The sequence below is a fragment of the Desmodus rotundus genome, chromosome 12, assembly GCF_022682495.2.
Source record: "Desmodus rotundus isolate HL8 chromosome 12, HLdesRot8A.1, whole genome shotgun sequence".
Lineage (NCBI taxonomy): Eukaryota > Metazoa > Chordata > Mammalia > Chiroptera > Phyllostomidae > Desmodus > Desmodus rotundus.
Window position 1 is genome coordinate 84,619,173 of NC_071398.1, and position 14,663 is coordinate 84,633,835.

The window sequence follows — 14,663 nt, forward strand, 5'->3', positions numbered from 1 at the left end:
GGAGAGCGGAGGGCGCGGGCGGAGGGCGCGAGGCGGCAGCCAGGCCGAGATCGGGGCCCAGGCAGTGGCCGCTGATGCCCAGCGGGTTCGGTGTGGGGGCAGATGGGCTCTGGAGCCCCAGAGCGGACTTGCTTTGCAGAGGAGGGGTGTGGCGAGGACCGAGACTAGGGTCCCGGGCTGGGGAGCTGCTCCAGGGCGTGGTTGTGGACTAAAGGGGCCAAGTTCAGTTTGGGGTTCACAGGCGGAGGAGGACTCTCAGGTGACCCCTGCACAACCGCACCCCAACCTCTTGGGGCCCCCTCCGTACCCTTAGGCATACCTCGACTTTTTGTTTTAATCCTCACCTGAGGACATTTTTTCATTGCTTTAGAGAAAGGGGAAGGGAAGGAGAAACATTGGTTGCCATGCTCCGGACTGGGGATGAACGGGCATCCTAGGTATGTGCCTCGACGGGGCATCAAACCGCAAACTTTTGGTGTATGGGGAGGGCGCTCCAACCAGCTGAGCCACACCAACCAGGGTACCCCCTCCGTTTTTGCAAAACTTTCCAACCAGAGCACTCCAGAATGAAACTTTAATAGTAGAAGGAATGGAAACCTCTTCAAACCATTCCGGTGAGCGTGCTCATTTAGAAGCGCAACGCACACGCGCACAAGGCGAGCTCCAAGGGCCCTTGCAGGAAGCCAGGACTCAGGGGCAGAATGAGCGCCAGGGACACGCAGGGGTTTGGTGACCTTTGGGCTCCGCACACCACAGTACCTCTCCCTTGTTGCCGCTCTGCGGGGCTTGGTCCATTCTGAGCACGTTCTTGACTGCTAACCCCACTGTTCCTGCAGACTTTCTCAGCCGGTCCGGCCCCTCCTGCAGAGTTTCCATATTTGGCTATTTCAGATTTACTTTCATCGGAACTCCGTTATCTCGCTGTGGCAGGCAGGCCTGCTCTGGGCCAGCCTGAGGTTGGGGAAACGAGGCATGGCTCCCTGGCCAGGTTTCCCCTCTGCGTCCCCCACCCTCCACAGCCCTGGGCTGTGACCCGTGTCCTGTGGGGACTGGCATCTAGCAACTGATTTACTTCAGTAAGCATTTGGGCACAGGTGCTGTATGGGAACTGCTCTAGGGCCGGTGGAATATGATCTCTTCCTTCAGAGATTATTTACATTTTTAAAGGGCTGTGAAAGACATAACATGCAAAGAAATGGGTTGAAGCACTCCTGGGAATAGAATAGCACTCCTGGGTGTGTGTGAAATAATTTTAAGCAGGGAAAGGCTGGGTTGGACTTCTCACATCCGGAGTGCAGCTGCCTGCTGTGCCTTATACGCACAGCCCAAGACAAGGGTGTTAGCACAGTTAACGGTTTGGGTGAAAACCTTATCATCTAAACACTCCCATCCCCACCTCTACTCTCTAATCAGAAGGCAAGAGACAGAGAGCGATGCAGGAAAGATGACTGTGTTGAAAGCAGCAAGTGTCGAGGCTCTCTGAAGGCTTTTTGTTGCTTTCGTTATGGTTTGGTTTGGAACTCTGTGGAATGGTTTGGCTGTGGGATCCTGGACTCCCCTTCTCTGGGTCTGGGACACAGGTGGGACAAAGTTTCCTGTTTTGAGCCAACTTCTGGAAGTCCTGCTGGAGGGGAGGTGGCGGAGGAGGTGACTTTCTCAGGTTCTCTGGCCTGACCTCAGGCCCAGAGGTCCAGGGCGGTGGGGATTGGATGGGCAGGGCTTCCGTCTGTCAGCAAGCATCACCTGAGCGTCCTGGCTGTGGGTGGCAGGGTGGCGGGAAGAATATGGAAAGGAGATGGGGCCCCATCCCTGGAAGGACTAACTGTAGCGACTGGGATATTCTGGTGGAGATGAGTGTCAGAGCGAGAGAAGCAGAATGGAAGCCTCCGCGTCAGTCCAGTTTGGCTATCCACGGGAAAGGCTTGTCAGCATTGAGACAGACCTTCCGTGATTATCTCAGCTTCCCTTGAACACACTTTCTCATTGCTCTTGTCATTCTGTTCTCATTCTGTCCTCCATGATGTCCTTGTGAGCCAGGCCAAAGCAGGTCTGTTCTCCACATCTTCCAGATGGCCGGGGCGCAGCACGGAGAGTGCAGTAAGCCTGGCAGGCACCCCTGCTGGGCCGGCCTGGCTCTGCAAGGTGTCTGGTTCCCCTGCTGCAGGCGCCTTACCCTGGTGTCTGAGACAGCTGACCTGCCCACCTCTCCTCATCCCAGGGGTCAGCCAGGGGACCCAGACTGTAGTAATGCCTGTGTCGTCTGTTGCCCCAACATGGAGCAGCTTCTCCTGTAGGTGCCATGGCCACCACATGAACAGACCCCCCCCCCCAATCTGTTAGCTCTGCCCAGCTGAGTGCAGTGGGAGCAAGTTCTGTGTCTGTTTCTGTTTGTGTCCTGGAACCTGGCACAGAGCAGGCCTAAGCAAACGCTGACATTGAATTCACTTGAAATGTGTCTCCCGTGGGCTCAGAGCTGCCAGGGACTGATGGCTGGGAACATGTGCTGGGTGGGGCCCTGCGGAGAGAGGTTCAGCGGCCAGCAGGACTTGCTTAGATCCCAGAGATCAGAATAGCACTGTGCAACTTACCAGTGGCCTGTCTCTCTGAACTTTTCACCGCCTCCCTGAGAGAAGGGAGGTGCTGTTTCTCACTTTACCTAGTTGCAAGCTGGGGCTCACAAGTGACTTGAAAGATGTCGTAGCATGCTGGACCAGCCAGGACCCCAGCCTACATCTGCTGATTCCAAATCCTGTGCTTTTCTCATAGTATTTTGGCTGGAGGGAGACAGGATTCTGGGCAAGAGGAGGCTGAGGGAACCAGAAAGGCCTTCGTCAAAGGCCACCTAACACGTTTGTCACTGATGGATTCTTTAAGAGCTGATAGACCAGGGGAAGTGGGGGGGGGAAGGGGGCAGTGGCCGACCCAGTCTGAGGAGCTTTTCCTGCCCAGGTGGTAACTTCTTCTGTGGTTTCTTTGGGGCAGGAGCTCTCACTCCAGCGGAGTGTAGCGGGTGGGTCTCTGTGTGGTCGGGGGTGGAGGGGAACATGCCACAGGACAGAAGACGTCCCCAGGGACCGTGGGTTCCTGCCACTGCCAAGGCCAGGGTTGGATCCTGGTGAATTTGTCACTTTGCCCAGAGGACAGATTTATTTGGAGGGTCTGACAGCAGTAGACTCGTATGACCCCTGCAAGCCCTGTTTAGTGAGGAAGTGGGCTGGAGGACCAGGGAAGAAATAGAAGTGAAAACACTCATCCCTGCTGACAGGAAAATTCACAGCTGACTTGCAGCGGCAGTGATGGGCACACTGTGCGTGCTGCTATCTGGGGGCAGGGGGTGGGGCTGGGACGTCCCTGGAGCAAAAGCGCGTGCCCCTGGATGTGCCTGCAGGGGCTGTGGGCCCAGTGTTTTTTTAATTGAATTTATTGGGGTGACATTGGTTAATAAAATTATATAGGTTTCGGGTGTACAATTCTATAATACATCATCTGTATCCTGTATTGTGTCTTCACCCACCCCGGTTAAGTCTCCTTCCATCACCATTTGTCACCCCCTTTACCTTCTTCTACCTTCCCGCACGCCGCTTTTGGGCCCAGTGGTAAATGACAGCCAGCGGGCATCCCTCCTGGGGTGTGTGGGAAGGAACCTACCTTACTTAGTGTCTGCAGGTCCGCAGGCCTTGTTTTCTGCCCTGCGCCCCATCGCCTTCTCTCACCAGTGCAGAGTGTCCCTGAGTGTCCCCTACAGCTTCTCCAGGAAGATACGCTGGTGACCACCAGCCACGAGCGCGCCTGCTCCACCTATAGTCCCCATTCAGCACTCTCCTCCCTCCAGAACAAGAGGTTTCCCTCTATTATTCTCTCAAGACAGACTCCTTCCCCTCCGCCCATGCCCTGTCCCTATTAAATAATAGGCCCCATGCTTCTCCAGGCCCCCTCCTCTCGCGTCACTGACTGGCTTCTAGAACAGCAGTGCGTACGTGCGCCTGTGCTCTCCTCCTCACTCAGCGCACGCATCTGCTGCGTGGCTGGGATCTCCCTCTGAAGGCTTCCAGGGCCTGGTAATCCTCTGTCGCCAGCCTGCTCTGCAGCTGCTGCCCCTCTCCCTGGAGGGTGCCACGCCATCCCCACTGACAAGCCTTAGAGATGCTTGTCCCAAGCCCCCTCTTCCTCTGTGTTCCCTCTAATCTGTGCAGAGACCAATGCTCGCCCTCAGTCCCCACACCCCCTCCCCACCCGGTCCTGTGTCCTCCCAGCTGGTCCTCATCTACTGTCTGTCACCAGGGCTGCTACCTGAGTTCAGGTCCGCAGACCTCTTCCCTGCACTACCTTCACTGTGCATCCACTCCCCTTCCTGCCTTTCTAAGTTCTCTCCCGCACTGCTACAGAGGGGCCTCCTTCATGTGTGGCCTAATCAAGACCTACTGCCTTCACTCAAGGCATCATGGAAATGTGTGGCCTTCAGGATGTGGCAGGCCTGGGTTTGACTCTGGATTTATGACTTGCTGACTGTAGTTGCATGATCTGAGCAAGTTGCCTGCCTTCAGCGAGCTTCTGTATTCCCACTGGTAGGCAGACAGTAATGGCACCCCCTGGGGTTGCTGGAAGGGTTAAATGAGCCAGTATGTACACAGAGCCTAGCATCTGGGAGGGGCTCAGTAGCACGGGTTTTCTCCTCCTGTGTTCGACAGGACAGGGAGCTGTGGGGCCTCTGGGGAGGCCGAAAATGAGTGTCTAGCCTAAAGGCCTTCAAATTTAAGTTAAAAACAGACAAGCAGAACTGCCCCCTGCCAGGGTAGACCATCATTTAACTAGCCCGTCGATGCCACTTTGCAATCTCTAGAGCAAGCAGACCTCAGGGGCCAGGGTGGGTGAGCGGGGATGGCACAGGACATGGTAGGGATATGCTGGGGCAAGCCTTCAGCAGGCAGAGGACAGAGAGAAGGGCAGGCAGCATCAGACATGGGAGCCCAGTCCCAGGGGGCAGGTGGCAGGGGCAGGATTCCAGTCTCAAAGGACCTGTGGGCTGAGCAGGTGCTGCCTTGGAGGAAGGAGAGCAGCAGGCAGGGAGGCAACACAGGGACCCAGCAGAAGAAATAAAATGCACTTGGGTCACAAAATACAGGCACTGCCTTGATCACCGGGAGCAGAGCAGTTCGTTACTTCAGTGGCATCCAACCGCGAAGTCAGAGCAGGGTAGGGAGTGAGGCTGGCTTGCGGAGAAGCGGCCAGCCAGAGCCCTTCCCCCGCGCCCTGACTAAGGGAGATGGCTTGGAACAGCAGGCTGTGGCCTGAGCCCGGGTCTTGATGCTGGAGGACGGAGGCAGGTGGGTGGGTGGGGTGAGGCCACGCAGGTCATGAAAGTCCCTCCTCTGCCGCTGTGCTGTGAGGAATCTGGGCAAGCGGCTGGGCATACCTGTGACGCAATCCGGGAAAACTTTCTGTGCTTCCCCAGGTGAAAGGCAGATGACGTAATGCAAAGTGAAGGCTGTGTGTTCAGTAGCTGCAGAATAAAAGAAGGGATTAAACAAGTGTGGGGGGTTATTCCAGGAAGTCTTCCTGAGGAGTGAAGAGGGGTAGCCGGGAGGGACAGGGGGGATATTGGACTGGGGGCAGAGGCATTCAAAGGGGTAAAGGAAGGAGTCAGTGATTGCCCTTAGCAAATGGAAAGTAGGTTATTTTGGAGCAGACTGGCATCCTTATGTTGAGGTGGTTTCTTTGAAAAACCAATAATTTGGGATGTTTCTTCCACCTCTCCACAGCACTCACCAGGCCTTTCTTAGAAATGTGCAATCCACGCATTAGCTGTGGACGGCCACGCCAAATTCCTTCAGTCGCTCCTTGGCACTAACCCCTGTGTATGACTTCCAGCAGGTCACTTCACTGACACTGGATCTTTCTAACAAGTGTGACCTCCCTGGCCCCCCTCGCTTCTGTGTCATAATGGCAATGCTCCATTTCCTCAGCATCAGCTCGGCTTAGGTCACGTTCAAGTGCTGTAGGGCCTCCCACACCTGACTTACCTCTTCTGAACTTTCTCCAGATCGTTTCCTCTGCCTAGAATGCCTCTTGTTTTCAGCTACAAATTCATACCTACCTCATCCTTTTCAAAAAAAAAAAAAATCAACATTTATCTGTTTAGAAAGCTTCTGTGTTGGGGGTCCCCAAGACCGGACCCAGGGTTGGGGGTTTGCGGGGAGCACTCCCCAGGACAGGACCCAGCGTGTTGTCACACAGAGATCAGTTATAGTGAAAAGATTCAAAGCAGAATCAACAAAGCGAAAAGGCACATGAGTCAAATTCTGGGGGAGACCAAGCAGAAACTTTCAAGGGTCTCCCCCCGGAAGTCACATAGGACATGCTTAACTTCTCCTACTCTGGAATATGACACCATGTGTGAAAATGTCGTTAGAGACTCAGTACTCAGGGGTTTTCTCCAGGTCTGGTCACATGGGCACCCTCTGCCTAGCTTACACCAAAATTCCAGACTTCCAGAAGAAAGGTGTTTGGCATAAACCACATTGTTTGCAAACAGTTTAGGTAGAGGGAGCCCCGTACCAGTTAGGGGACCATGCCCCAAATCCACCTTCTCTGACCTCAGCGGAGGGCCATCCTTGTAAGCAGACATCTCTAAGGGTAGTGGTCTCAGGCCTGCCACCTAACTCTTCACAGCGCAGCTTCCCTGCAGAATCCCACCTGTCAGAGCCCAACTGTGGTTATGTTGCAGAGAAAATCACCCCAGAGAAGGAGTCAGAAGACATGGGTTCCAGCTCAGCGTGGTTACTGAATGCTAGGTAATACTTTGAACCCCTTAAACTCCATTTTTCTCCCTCATTTAGAAAAGAGGGATTGTACTTCTTGTTTGTGGACCTCAAAGGTGGCCGTGAGGACCAAACAAGCCGCGACAGTACCTGCCTGCCCACCCTCCTGGTTGAGCACTCCTGAATCTAAGGCAGCGAGTGAGTGAGCACTGTGGGCAGTGCAGAGCGGAGAGCATGGCAGTGGCTTTGATGTGAGACGAGCCTGAGATGGGGCCCTTACCCAGCGCTTGTCAGCTCTGTCACTCGCGCATGTTATATAATCCCCTGAGCTTCAGGGCCCGATCAGTAACGCGTGAGCATGAATAATGAAACTAGTCCCCAAACCTCACTGGGCTGCTGTGCAGAGTGAGGGGCATGGCCCATGCAAAGCTCCTGGCCACAAGGTCTGGCCCATGGTAGGCAGCTATTAACTCACCGAGTGCTTGCTCTGTGCCAGCACCTCGAAAAAGAGAGACACAGTCCCCTTCTATTTGCTGGTGCAGACTAATGTCAAACAAATTATTACATAAAAAATGAACTGTAATCATGAGTGGTAGGAAGGAGATGTACAGGGTGACAAAGGGCATGTGATGAGGAAGGGGGGACCTAAGCTGGCCGAGGAGGCCTGTGTGAGGCTTAGCTGAATACGTATGTGATGCTTCAGCCGAGCTTGCATGAGTTCAGCTTGGGGAGAAGTGGGGAGATGGAGGAGAGGAAGTTTGCTGCAGAGAAACAGCTTGAGCAAAGGGAGACTACAGCCTCAGGGCGAGGGCTGTAAGGAGGGGAGTTTCACACTCACTGGAAGACAGAGGGGGAGGGGGAGGCCAGAGAGGCTGCAGCACCAGGGGTGGGGCATGGAGGAGCTCACAGATGACGCTCACACGTGGGCACGCTGGGATTTGGAACTGTTAGAGCAGTGTGAGGTGGTGTGAGTGGCAACAGCTTGGCATTTTCAAAAGCTAAATCAGGCTGCTGTGTAGAGAATGCTTTGGAGGAGCAAGTGGGGGAGGGGAGACCAGTTATCGGAAGGGAGATGAAGGAGGATCAGCTATAGGAAGAGAGCCCAGTTACAGAAAGCTGTTGTGGTGGCCCAGTGGGGGGGACGGTGGCTTGAATGGGGGGCGGGTGTTGGTTTGGGGTTGGGGGTGGAGAAGTAGGTGGGATGTGCATTCCGGGGAGCTCAGTGACAACCTGGATGTGGGGGAGGAAAGAGAAGGCACTGTTTGGAGTGAGGCCGGTTGTCTGGTGACAGCAGCAAGATAGAGAGTAGGCCTTCAAGAGCTAGTTGTGGAGAGAGAGAGAGAGAGAGCAACTTAGGAGAGCCAATCGGTTCAGGTTTGGATGTGCTGGCTTTGGAGTCAGAGGGAGACACTAGGTAGGCAGACGCCTGTGTGGGTTTAGATGAAAAGGAGAGAGACATTGGGAATTGTTTGTTCTTGCGTGGGCTTTCACGCCAGGACAGTGTGGTTCCGGGGAAAGGGAGGGAACGAGTATTTTAAAGCATGCTGTGTTTTCTGGGTGGGGGGCAGTCAGCAATATCGGATGCTGCTAGAGGCTGGGGAAGATGAAGACTGAAAATTGATGGGTGGTGTTAGTGACCCAGGGGTCATCGGAACCTTAAGCGGTTTGGGTGGCTTGGTGGGTGTAAGTGGGTGATAATTGTCATCAAAAGACCCCTGAGGAGGCAAGAACCCAGGACAGGTGGACAGTCTGGCTTAATTCAAAGGTGACCCCCAGCGTGGCTCTGGGAGGGAAAGGATGGAGCAGGGGCCCTGTGCAGGTAGACACGGAGGTTTGCTGGCAGGAAGTAGAGGTGGTTCTAGTCTGCAGACTTCTGTTTTTTTCTGCGCAGTAGGAAGTGAGGTTTGCTGATAAGACTGCAGGGAGTGGTCAAGGTTTATGGAGACAAACCTTGAAATAGATATTAAAAACATTTAAAACAGATATTAAAAACATGAGAGTGAGCTGACAGGGAACACCTGGCCCTGCCCCTCTTACCCATTGGCATGACCAAGTCTCCAGAAAAGGCCCCCAGCAGGTGGGATTTGAGATCTCTAGCACCTTCTGAGGCCCCTGCAGGGGGGCCCCATACGTGCTCGTGGAACTGAATTGTTGGCCTGTCGACCTTTCCGAGTCCTTCTCAGCATTTCTCCCTCCTTCCAGGCACCTGGCCCCCCACTGTGCCACCTCACCAGGGGCTAGTTCACAGGAACAAGGACACTGCTCGGGCCGCACTCTTCCGGCCCCAGAGGGCGAGGGCCTCCCCGTCCTGCCACAGATTGCCCACCCCAGAGTCAGCGGTCACGACCAGCTTTGCCCTCTCTAGCCAAGACTGGTGGAATTTTGGGGCTTCTGCGGGTCAGCGAAGGCCTCGCTGGGGAGGTAACATTGGAGCAGGTAGGTGAAGTGAGGGAACAAGCCATTCAGGTGTCAGGGAGAAGAGCATTGCGGGCAGAGGGACAGCAAGCAGAGGGCTCTTCTACTAGTCAACAAAGAGCACGGCCCGTGTGGCCGGAGCATGGACCGTGTGACCAGAACACGTGAACTGGGAAAGTGCTAGGCAATGAGGACACAGAGGACAGAGGCCAGGTCACAGGCAACTCTGAAGACACTGCATTTACCTTGAATGAGATGGGGCCACAGGAGCAGAGGAGTGACACGTCTGACTTCTGTGTTAGAGAGGGTCACTCCGGCTGCTGGGGTTCACATAGGCTGCAGGGGCAGAGGCGGGGACAGGAGACCAGCAAGAAGACAGACTGATGCTGTAACCAGTGGGGCGATTATGGCGCTTCGACCAGGGAGGTTATGCTGGAGGTGGTGAGCAGCGCTTAGACGTGCTTAGAGAAGAACCCTTAGGATTTGGTGGTGTTTGATGGAGAGGAAGCCAAGGAGGACTCCAGAGTTTTGGGTCCAGGCAACAGGGAGCTTGGTGGCACCATTTTACTGGGGGGAGGAAGCTGTGGGAGGAGCAGGCAGGGCGGGGTTGGAGGTGTTGCCTTGAGATGCCCAGTAAACAACCATGGAGTGTGGGCTATGCAGCCGGAATGGCTAGAGTTCGGGGTAGACGCCCTGACTGCAGATAGAAATCGGGGCATTGTCAGCCTTAGATGCCACTGGAGGCGGGAGCCGAGATGAATTCACCAGATGGTGAGGGTAGGTAGAAGAGTAAAGAGGTCCAGCAGCAGCCTGGGTGCTCTGAGAGATGGAGAAAGAAGGAGTGGCCAGTAAGGAGAAGAAGGTGACCTGGAAGCTGGCATGATGGGCTAGCTCGGTGCTTCTCCCATCGTAACGGGTCACAGAATCTAGCTGGGAGCTTACCAGAAAGCAGACTTCTAACTGCTACTGAGAAATCTGAGTATGCAATCTATTAACTAGGGTTGGCCAAGCTATGGGAACAAATAGGCTCCCAAAACAGAGGCGTGTTTTTCTGGGGTAAGGGGCCCAAGCCAATGCTGGTATCATGCTCCAGGGCACATTCTTAGGACCGACTGTCCTGGAAAAGACTCGGTTCTTCTTGCCAACGCAGTAAAGACTTAACCGCTCGGCAAGTCAGTTAGTATGCAGGCAGAGTTTATTAGTGACATGTTCTCATGGAAGAGAACAGGCCTTGCTGAGGTGGGAGACAAAGGCATAGGGCATAGGTAGGGGCAAGGCAAATGCGGCAGAAGCTCGGGTCCTTTGTCCTGGCAGGGTGGGGGTGAGGGAGCTACGTATTGATTAGCGGGTACATGTGGAGCCAGCGTCCCCTAGAGGATGTGACTGCCTAACTAGGCATGTGTGGGAGTCTGTTCCCCAAAATTCTTTTCTTGCTCCAGACCACATTTGTTCATCTTGTTGTAAAACAGATATGTGACAGGAGGCAGTTAGTTAAAGTTGAGGCAACTACCCAGAGTTATTTGGGGGCTCTTTCTGTAAGCACTAGGGACCCCCTTGTAAAACAAATAGTGACTAGAGGCAAGCAACTAACCAAAGTTGTTTTATGGGCTTTTTCTTTGGGCACTGTGGACCCCCCCTCTCCCCACCTGTAGACCTTGGGGTGAATACACAGTTTCTTTCCCAGATAGTGGAAACGATACTTAGAACTTCAAGGGCTCCCCTCCCCCTGGGCTAGCATGGTGTTTCTTGTGATGTTGAAACACCTGGCAATCTAATCATACCAGGCTCGGGACTGCTGAGTCAGTGGGTGAGACACGCCTCCCTCCTCCTGTCTGTCTTGGTTTCCTATCCATCCTACCCAACGCAAGCACTCTGGAAACTGCTGCTGTTCTTTGTGCAGAGGCATGGTCCCCACCTGGACTGGAAACCCCTTGGGAACGGGAACTGTCGGGTAATTTGGGTCCTGTTCCACGTCTGCCCTGTCCCACCATAGAACGAGACGCAGACCTCTGCCGGCAGTGGGCGCAGAGTAAATGCTGGCCAGGACCGAAGGATGGGTGTGCACAGATGTTAAGTGCTTAGTTATACTTCAGGCGCTGGGTGCTAGTCATTTGCATGGATTAACACATTTAGTTTTAACTCCAAGCCTGATGGGCAGGCACTAGTGTCTTTCCATTGTCTAGATGAGGAAAAGGTGACCGAAGAAGGGACCGAAAGCGTTCTGGCTCCTGAGCCGGTCCCTCGGCTCTGCTGCCTCTCATCAGATCCCCTTTTGGTACCGGTCTCCCCTAGCCATGGCACAGACCAAAGAGCACTGGACTTGGAATCAGAAAGCCTGGATTCAAGTTCCTGGCCTACCACGTGCTCGCTGTGTGACTCGGGGCGTGGTGCTTGACAACTCGGGGCCTCACATGCCTCATCAAAAATATGACGATGGTAATACCACCACAGGGTTAGCGTGAGGGCTGGGTATGATGTATGGAAAAACACAAACTGCAAAGTACCAGGATGTGTAAAGTGATATTACTGTCCTCCTCCTCCTCCTCGTTATCCCTGTCATCGCCATCATCTTGAAAAATCAAACTGTGGAGCCCCTAAGATGACCCAGACGGGCGGCCTGAGGGGTGAGAGCGGAGGAAACCCAGAAGTTCCTCTGTACACTTTTATTTACTGATGTTTCTGCGTGATATGTGGTTTGCAGAGTTTCACTGTTTTTAAAAAACTGAAACTCTTGGCTAGTTGATTCTTTAAGTCTTCCCATAGTTGACTCTCTCGGTTGTGGGGGGAAAGCCACTCTTTCACCCGGTTTCTGCTTCTCTCGGGGCTCCTCTCCAGGCTCCCCTCCTGCCCTCCCTCTTCCCTTGTCCTGATCAAGCCCGTCAGCCCCAGGAGCCCAGCGTCCAGCGTGGTCAGGAGGCCCTACAACGTCCTGTGAGCTGAACTCCAGGATGGCTGCCCGTGTATGCGCTAGGCATTTGGGGTGTGCCTGAGGTGGCTGAGTTCTGGAAGCTTCTCTCCTCAGGCCTGGCTCCCAGAGGCAACCCTGTCTGCCTCCTCCCTGGGCTCAGGCCAGAGCTGGCCTCCCCACTGGTCAGGAGGGGACTGCCCTAGCCACGGACTCTTCCAGCTCTGGGGCAGCTGGCAGTAGATGCTATGTCAGATGTCTGTGGCCAGCTTGGGAGATACGAATCGAACATGAAGGTATGCACATCTGTGAGAAGGTGAGGCACCGCTATAATGGTGCTGGCCTTTGGGAGTTAAAAGTCACCAAAAGGTCAAGTCAAGGTTTCTGAATCCTCCTTGACGTGTATGTTCTGTAGCCTATCTAGGATGGTCTCAGGTCTCTCCCCTTTCCTCAGAGCACCCTAAGGCCGTGGCGGGTAAGGTTGGGCAGAGGTCCTGCCCAGTCCTCCTTAGAAATGCTTCCAGATTCTAAGCTAAATCCAAACTGGTCTTGAGCCAAGTATCCAAGCTCCCAAGTCCATCTGTTTGCGGGGCCACTGGAGTCTCCACCACCTTCTGAGAGTGTGTGCTCTCTCTGCCTGTCTGAGTGAGAACAGTGGGTGGTCCGGAAGGGACAGGGGGAGGGGACTGTGAGTCTGAGATGATGGTGATGACGGGGGACACTCGAGTTCAGAAACGGTCTAGCTGGGAATGAGGGAGCCTTTCACAGGAGGAGAGGTGGGCGTTGTGGCAAGAATGAAGGGCAGAGGGCTGACCCAGCCTCGGGGGAGCCCCACAGAGAGCCTACAGGTGTGGTCAGGGGTGGGAGGAGAACCAAGAGCCAAACAATCAGGGAGTTTCAAGAAGGAAGTACCAAATGCCACACAAAGGGCATGGGGGGAGGCGACAATTCAAGAGAGACTAATTGGTAAGTGTCATTTTATGACTACGGTTAAGATCATCAAACTAAAAAATATGCTTTTCCAAACTATTGGAAACCCCCCCCCCAGATGATTCGGGCCCCCCAGCTTGTTCAAGGGCAGGGTGCAGATGAACTTGGGAGAGGCGGGAAGGCTGCAGGGAGGGGCCAGTGGGATCTGATCAGGGACACAGGTCTGCAGGCACTGCTCTGGAGCCAGCAGAGAAGGGAGGGGAGGGGAGAAAGTGGCTGGTGGGATGTTGCTGCGCTGAGGATGGTGAGGAATCCGGCCCCCTGGGCTGGATTCCTGTTAGGTTCTGCATCTGCATGTGGTAGGTTCTCAGCAAAGGAATTAGTGAATAACTGAAGGAATACGTGTTTGATGGGAGATAGTCCAGTAGAACCACGAACTCAGAATAATGCATTGGGTGCAGTGAGGAATAAAATGCATTTTCAGGATGCAATAGGGAAATGAGAAAGATGGCAACAGAAAGGCAGCTGTGGATAGAGCAAGAGCAGTTAGCTCAGTTAAGGGCCCCAGATGAGGACGAGCAGCACTCTGTGTTGAGGGGGGCGGGGGCGGATCTAGAAAACCATGGAAAGATGTACAGCTTGTGCGTACACGTGAGGCTAAGTCAGTGATGAGCTCTGCTCACCCACAGGGTTTCAGGTGTGACCTGAGCCTTAACAGGAGTCCTGACTATAGGGGAGGGGACATGGGGTGGGGAGGGTGGGCTCACAGGACTCTGCTCTGTGATCAGACCTCATCTAGTCTCCACTTCCACTTCTGGGCCCGGACCGGACGGGGGGCTGGGGCAGCAGTATGGGGATATGGAAGAAGCAAGGTCCCCTGAAGGAGTGCCATCAGGAAGAGGGATAGGGTTTCTTGATTCCTCCCCACCCGCAAGCCTCACATTCAGTCACCGAGTCCTCTCGATTCTACTGTGAAATGCATTCTGAATTCCCCGGGCGGCTCCATGTCCCTGCCGACACCACAGTCCAGGCCCACACCATCTCTTCCCGACTGCCGCATCGTCTCCGCCAGGGTGGTGGCGGCCTCCTACCGCTCTGCCCGCTGCCTGTTCTCGTTCGGCATCCAGAAGGGTCTTTTAGATTCCGCAGTGGACAGTGCCCTTGGCTCCTCATGACACGCGTGCTGCTTCCCACGGCTGTGCTCTCAGAAGAAGCCCGAGCTTCCGCCCCGTCTCCTCCTGCTCTGCCTCCTGTTGCTGACACCTCGGCAACACTGGCCTCCTTTGTGTTCATTTAAAGCAAAGACCTCATGACGGTTCTTTAACAGCTTCTTTTACTTGTTTCTCTTTTGTCTCCCCAGCTAGGTTGTAAGCCCCACCAGAGCAGGCTTGGGCCCCTAGAGCCTACCTGATACAGCGCCTGGCGTGTCAGCCCTCGGGTTAGCCTCAGAGTGGGGGTGCTCCTGGAGGGGCTCGGGGCCAGTGCTTATACATAGAAATAGCCCTCATAGCACTTAGTGGGCACCACCATCAGAAGCCCTCCCTGCGTGGGGCGGGGGGTGGGGAGGTCAACAATCCTTTTCTGTAGAAAACCAGCTAATAAATAGTTAAGGCTTTATGGGCCATGAGGCCTGCGGTGCAACTGCCCGACTCTGC

The 14,663-nt window shown here is 54.5% G+C and overlaps 1 protein-coding gene across 14 annotated transcripts in view; it reads left to right on the top strand.

Moving 5' to 3' along the window:
• The window catches only part of TRAF5 (TNF receptor associated factor 5), a 44,389-nt gene that overhangs the window by 297 nt on the left and 29,429 nt on the right, over window positions 1-14,663 (top strand). The window contains exon 1 of one of the 14 annotated variants that reach the window (XM_045188376.2): window positions 8,994-9,194. The exons of the other annotated variants lie outside the window; for them this stretch is intronic. The gene's annotated coding sequence lies outside the window, so the exon portion shown is untranslated. Of the gene's footprint in view, window positions 1-8,993; window positions 9,195-14,663 lie in introns of those variants that run through there. 14 annotated transcript variants of the gene reach the window in all.